The following is a 7,126-nucleotide window of genomic DNA, read 5'->3' on the forward strand; positions in this document are numbered from 1 at the left end:
GCCGCACACGTACCACAACCTAGCACCCAGCAGCACACATACTACCACATAGCCGCAAACGTTTCACAACCTAGCACCCATCCGCACACATACTACCACCTAGCCGCACACGTTCCCCAACCTAGCACCCAGCCGCACACATACTACCACTTAGCCGCACACGTACCACAACCTAGCACCCAGCAGCACACATACTACCACATAGCCGCAAACGTTTCACAACCTAGCACCCATCCGCACACATACTACCACCTAGCCGCACACGTTCCACAACCTAGCACCCAGCCGCACACATACTACCACCTAGCCGCACATGTTTCACAATCTAGCACCCAGCCGCACACATACTACCACCTAACCACACACGTACCACAACCTAGCACCCAGCCGCACACATACTACCACCTAGCCGCACATGTACCACAACCTAGCACCCAGCAGCACACATACTACCACATAGCCGCACACGTACCACAGTCTAGCACCCAGCAGCACACATACTACCACCTAGCCGCACACGTACCACAGTCTAGCACCCAGCAGCACACATACTACCACCTAGCCGCACACGTTCCACAACCTAGCACCCAGCCGCACACATACTACCACGTAGCCGCACACATACTACCACATAGCCGCACACGTTCCACAACCTAGCACCCAGCAGCACACATACTACCACATAGCCACACACGTACCACAACCTAGCACCCAGCAGCACACATACTACCACCTAGCCGCACATGTTCCACAACCTAGCATCCAGCCCCACACATACTACCACCTAGCCGCACACGTTCAACAACCTAGCACCCAGCCGCACACATACTACCACATAGCCGCACACGTTCCACAACCTAGCACCCAGCAGCACACATACTACCACTTAGCCGCACACGTTCCACAACCTAGCACTCAGCCGCACACATTCTACCACCTAGCCGCACACGTACCACAACCTAGCACCCAGCAGCACACATACTACCACATAGCCGCACACGTTTCACAACCTAGCACCCAGCCGCACACATACTACCACCTAGCCGCACATGTACCACAACCTAGCACCCAGCAGCACACATACTACCACATAGCCGCACACGTACCACAACCTAGCACCCAGCAGCACACATACTACCACCTAGCCGCACACGTTCCCCAACCTAGCACCCAGCCGCACACATACTACCACTAGCCGAACACGTTCCACAACCTAGCACCCAGCCGCACACATACTACCACGTAGCCGCACACATACTACCACATAGCCGCACACGTTCCACAACCTAGCACCCAGCAGCACACATACTACCACATAGCCACACACGTACCACAACCTAGCACCCAGCAGCACACATACTACCACCTAGACGCACATGTTCCACAACCTAGCATCCAGCCCCACACATACTACCACCTAGCCGAACACGTTCCACAACCTAGCACCCAGCCGCACACATACTACCACCTAGCCGCACATGTTCCACAACCTAGCACCCAGCCGCACACATACTACCACCTAGCCGCACACGTTCCACATCCTAGCACCCAGCAGCACACATACTACCAGCTAGCCGCACACGTACCACAGTCTAGCACCCAGCAGCACACATACTACCACCTAGCCGCACACGTTCCACAACCTAGCACCCAGCCGCACACATACTACCACCTAGCCGCACACATACTACCACATAGCCGCACACATACTACCACCTAGCCGCACACGTTCCACAACCTAGCACCCAGCAGCACACATACTACCACCTAGCCGCACACGTTCCACAACCTAACACCCAGCCGCACACATACTACCACCTAGCCGCACACGTACCACAACCTAGCACCCAGCAGCACACATACTACCACATAGCCGAACACGTTCCACAACCTAGCACCCAGCAGCACACATACTACCACCTAGCCGCACACGTACCACAACCTAGCACCCAGCCGCACACATACTAACACCTAGCCGCACACGTTCCACAACCTAGCACCCAGCCGCACACATACTACCACCTAGCCGCACACGTTCCACAACCTAGCACCCAGCCGCACACATACTACCACCTCGCCGCACACGTTCCACATCCTAGCACCCAGCAGCACACATACTACCAGCTAGCCGCACACGTACCACAACCTAGCACCCAGCAGCACACATACTACCACCCAGCCGCACACGTTCCACAACCTAGCACCCAGTTGCACACATACTACCACCTAGCCGCACACGTACCACAACCTAGCACCCAGCCGCACACATACTACCACCTAGCCGCACACGTTCCACAACCTAGCACCCAGCCGCACACATACTACCACTAGCCGAACACGTTCCACAACCTAGCACCCAGCCGCACACATACTACCACCTAGCCGCACACGTTCCACATCCTAGCACCCAGCAGCACACATACTACCAGCTAGCCGCACACGTACCACAGTCTAGCACCCAGCAGCACACATACTACCACCTAGCCGCACACGTTCCACAACCTAGCACCCAGCCGCACACATACTACCACCTAGCCGCACACATAGTACCACATAGCCGCACACATACTACCACATAGCCGCACACGTTCCACAACCTAGCACCCAGCAGCACACATACTACCACCTAGCCGCACACGTTCCACAACCTAGCACCCAGCAGCACACATACTACCACCTAGCCACACACGTACCACAACCTAGCACCTAGCCGCACACATACTACCACCTAGCCGCACATGTACCACAACCTAGCACCCAGCAGCACACATACTACCACATAGCCGCACACTTTCCACAACCTAGCATCCAGCCCCACACATACTACCACCTAGCCGCACACGTAACACAACCTAGCACCCAGCAGCACACATACTACCACCTAGCCGCACACGTTCCACAACCTAGCACTCAGCCGCACACATACTACCACCTAGCCGCACACGTACCACAACCTAGCACCCAGCAGCACACATACTACCACATAGCCGCAAACGTTTCACAACCTAGCACCCATCCGCACACATACTATCACCTAGCCGCACATGTTCCACAACCTAGCACCCAGCCGCACACATACTACCAGATAGCCGCACACGTTCCACAATCTAGCACCCAGCCGCACACATACTACCACCTAGCCGCACATGTTTCACAACCTAGCACCCAGCCGCACACATACTACCACCTAGCCACACACGTACCACAACCTAGCACCCAGCCGCACACATACTACCACCTAGCCGCACATGTACCACAACCTAGCACCCAGCAGCACACATACTACCACATAGCCGCACACGTACCACAGTCTAGCACCCAGCAGCACACATACTACCACCTAGCCGCACACGTTCCACAACCTAGCACCCAGCCGCACACATACTACCACGTAGCCGCACACATACTACCACATAGCCGCACACGTTCCACAACCTAGCACCCAGCAGCACACATACTACAACATAGCCACACACGTACCACAACCTAGCACCCAGCAGCACACATACTACCACCTAGCCGCACATGTTCCACAACCTAGCATCCAGCCCCACACATACTACCACCTAGCCGCACACGTTCAACAACCTAGCACCCAGCCGCACACATACTACCACATAGCCGCACACGTTCCACAACCTAGCACCCAGCAGCACACATACTACCACTTAGCCGCACACGTTCCACAACCTAGCACTCAGCCGCACACATTCTACCACCTAGCCGCACACGTACCACAACCTAGCACCCAGCAGCACACATACTACCACATAGCCGCACACGTTTCACAACCTAGCACCCAGCCGCACACATACTACCACCTAGCCGCACATGTACCACAACCTAGCACCCAGCAGCACACATACTACCACATAGCCGCACACGTACCACAACCTAGCACCCAGCAGCACACATACTACCACCTAGCCGCACACGTTCCCCAACCTAGCACCCAGCCGCACACATACTACCACTAGCCGAACACGTTCCACAACCTAGCACCCAGCCGCACACATACTACCACGTAGCCGCACACATACTACCACATAGCCGCACACGTTCCACAACCTAGCACCCAGCAGCACACATACTACCACATAGCCACACACGTACCACAACCTAGCACCCAGCAGCACACATACTACCACCTAGCCGCACATGTTCCACAACCTAGCATCCAGCCCCACACATACTACCACCTAGCCGAACACGTTCCACAACCTAGCACCCAGCCGCACACATACTACCACCTAGCCGCACATGTTCCACAACCTTGCACCCAGCCGCACACATACTACCACCTAGCCGCACACGTTCCACATCCTAGCACCCAGCAGCACACATACTACCAGCTAGCCGCACACGTACCACAGTCTAGCACCCAGCAGCACACATACTACCACCTAGCCGCACACGTTCCACAACCTAGCACCCAGCCGCACACATACTACCACCTAGCCGCACACATACTACCACATAGCCGCACACATACTACCACATAGCCGCACACGTTCCACAACCTAGCACCCAGCAGCACACATACTACCACCTAGCCGCACACGTTCCACAACCTAGCACCCAGCCGCACACATACTACCACCTAGCCGCACACGTACCACAACCTAGCACCCAGCAGCACACATACTACCACATAGCTGCAAACGTTTCACAACCTAGCACCCATCCGCACACATACTACCACCTAGCCGCACATGTTCCACAACCTAGCACCCAGCCGCACACATACTACCACGTAGCCGCACACATACTACCACATAGCCGCACACGTTCCACAACCTAGCACCCAGCAGCACACATACTACCACATAGCCACACACGTACCACAACCTAGCACCCAGCAGCACACATACTACCACCTAGCCGCACATGTTCCACAACCTAGCATCCAGCCCCACACATACTACCACCTAGCCGAACACGTTCCACAACCTAGCACCCAGCCGCACACATACTACCACCTAGCCGCACATGTTCCACAACCTTGCACCCAGCCGCACACATACTACCACCTAGCCGCACACGTTCCACATCCTAGCACCCAGCAGCACACATACTACCAGCTAGCCGCACACGTACCACAGTCTAGCACCCAGCAGCACACATACTACCACCTAGCCGCACACGTTCCACAACCTAGCACCCAGCCGCACACATACTACCACCTAGCCGCACACATACTACCACATAGCCGCACACATACTACCACATAGCCGCACACGTTCCACAACCTAGCACCCAGCAGCACACATACTACCACCTAGCCGCACACGTTCCACAACCTAGCACCCAGCCGCACACATACTACCACCTAGCCGCACACGTACCACAACCTAGCACCCAGCAGCACACATACTACCACATAGCTGCAAACGTTTCACAACCTAGCACCCATCCGCACACATACTACCACCTAGCCGCACATGTTCCACAACCTAGCACCCAGCCGCACACATACTACCACATAGCCGCACACGTACCACAACCTAGCACCCAGCAGCACACATACTACCACCTAGCCGCACACGTTCCCCAACCTAGCACCCAGCCGCACACATACTACCACCTAGCCGCACACGTACCACAACCTAGCACCCAGCAGCACACATACTACCACATAGCCGCAAACGTTTCACAACCTAGCACCCATCCGCACACATACTACCACCTAGCCGCACATGTTCCACAACCTAGCACCCAGCCGCACACATACTACCACATAGCCGCACACGTACCACAACCTAGCACCCAGCAGCACACATACTACCACCTAGCCGCACACGTTCCCCAACCTAGCACCCAGCCGCACACACATACTACCACCTAGCCGCACACGTACCACAACCTAGCACCCAGCAGCACACATACTACCACATAGCCGCAAACGTTTCACAACCTAGCACCCATCCGCACACATACTACCACATAGCCGCACACGTTCCACAACCTAGCACCCAGCCGCACACATACTACCACCTAGCCGCACATGTTTCACAACCTAGCACCCAGCCGCACACATACTACCACCTAGCCACACACGTACCACAACCTAGCACCCAGCCGCACACATACTACCACCTAGCCGCACATGTACCACAACCTAGCACCCAGCAGCACACATACTACCACATAGCCGCACACGTACCACAGTCTAGCACCCAGCAGCACACATACTACCACCTAGCCGCACACGTTCCACAACCTAGCACCCAGCCGCACACATACTACCACCTAGCCGCACACATACTACCACATAGCCGCACACATACTACCACATAGCCGCACACATACTACCACATAGCCGCACACGTTCCACAACCTAGCACCCAGCAGCACACATACTACCACCTAGCCGCACACGTTCCACAACCTAGCACTCAGCCGCACACATACTACCACCTAGCCGCACAAGTTCCACAACTTAGCACCCAGCCGCACACATACTACCACCTAGCCGCACACGTACCACAACCTAGCACCCAGCAGCACACATACTACCACATAGCCGAACACGTTCCACAACCTAGCACCCAGCAGCACACATACTACCACCTAGCCGCACACATACTAACACCTAGCCGCACACGTTCCACAACCTAGCACCCAGCCGCACACATACTACCACCTAGCCGCACACGTTCCACAACCTAGCACCCAGCCGCACACATACTACCACCTCGCCGCACACGTTCCACATCCTAGCACCCAGCAGCACACAGACTACCAGCTAGCCGCACACGTACCACAACCTAGCACCCAGCAGCACACATACTACCACCCAGCCGCACACGTTCCACAACCTAGCACCCAGTTGCACACATACTACCACCTAGCCGCACATGTTCCACAACCTTGCACCCAGCCGCACACATACTACCACCTAGCCGCACACGTTCCACATCCTAGCACCCAGCAGCACACATACTACCAGCTAGCCGCACAAGTACCACAGTCTAGCACCCAGCAGCACACATACTACCACCTAGCCGCACACGTTCCACAACCTAGCACCCAGCCGCACACATACTACCACCTAGCCGCACACATACTACCACATAGCCGCACACATACTACCACATAGCCGCACACGTTCCACAACCTAGCACCC

Source organism: Hyperolius riggenbachi, chromosome 6 (genome assembly GCF_040937935.1).
Source record: "Hyperolius riggenbachi isolate aHypRig1 chromosome 6, aHypRig1.pri, whole genome shotgun sequence".
NCBI classification, from domain to species: Eukaryota; Metazoa; Chordata; class Amphibia; order Anura; family Hyperoliidae; genus Hyperolius; species Hyperolius riggenbachi.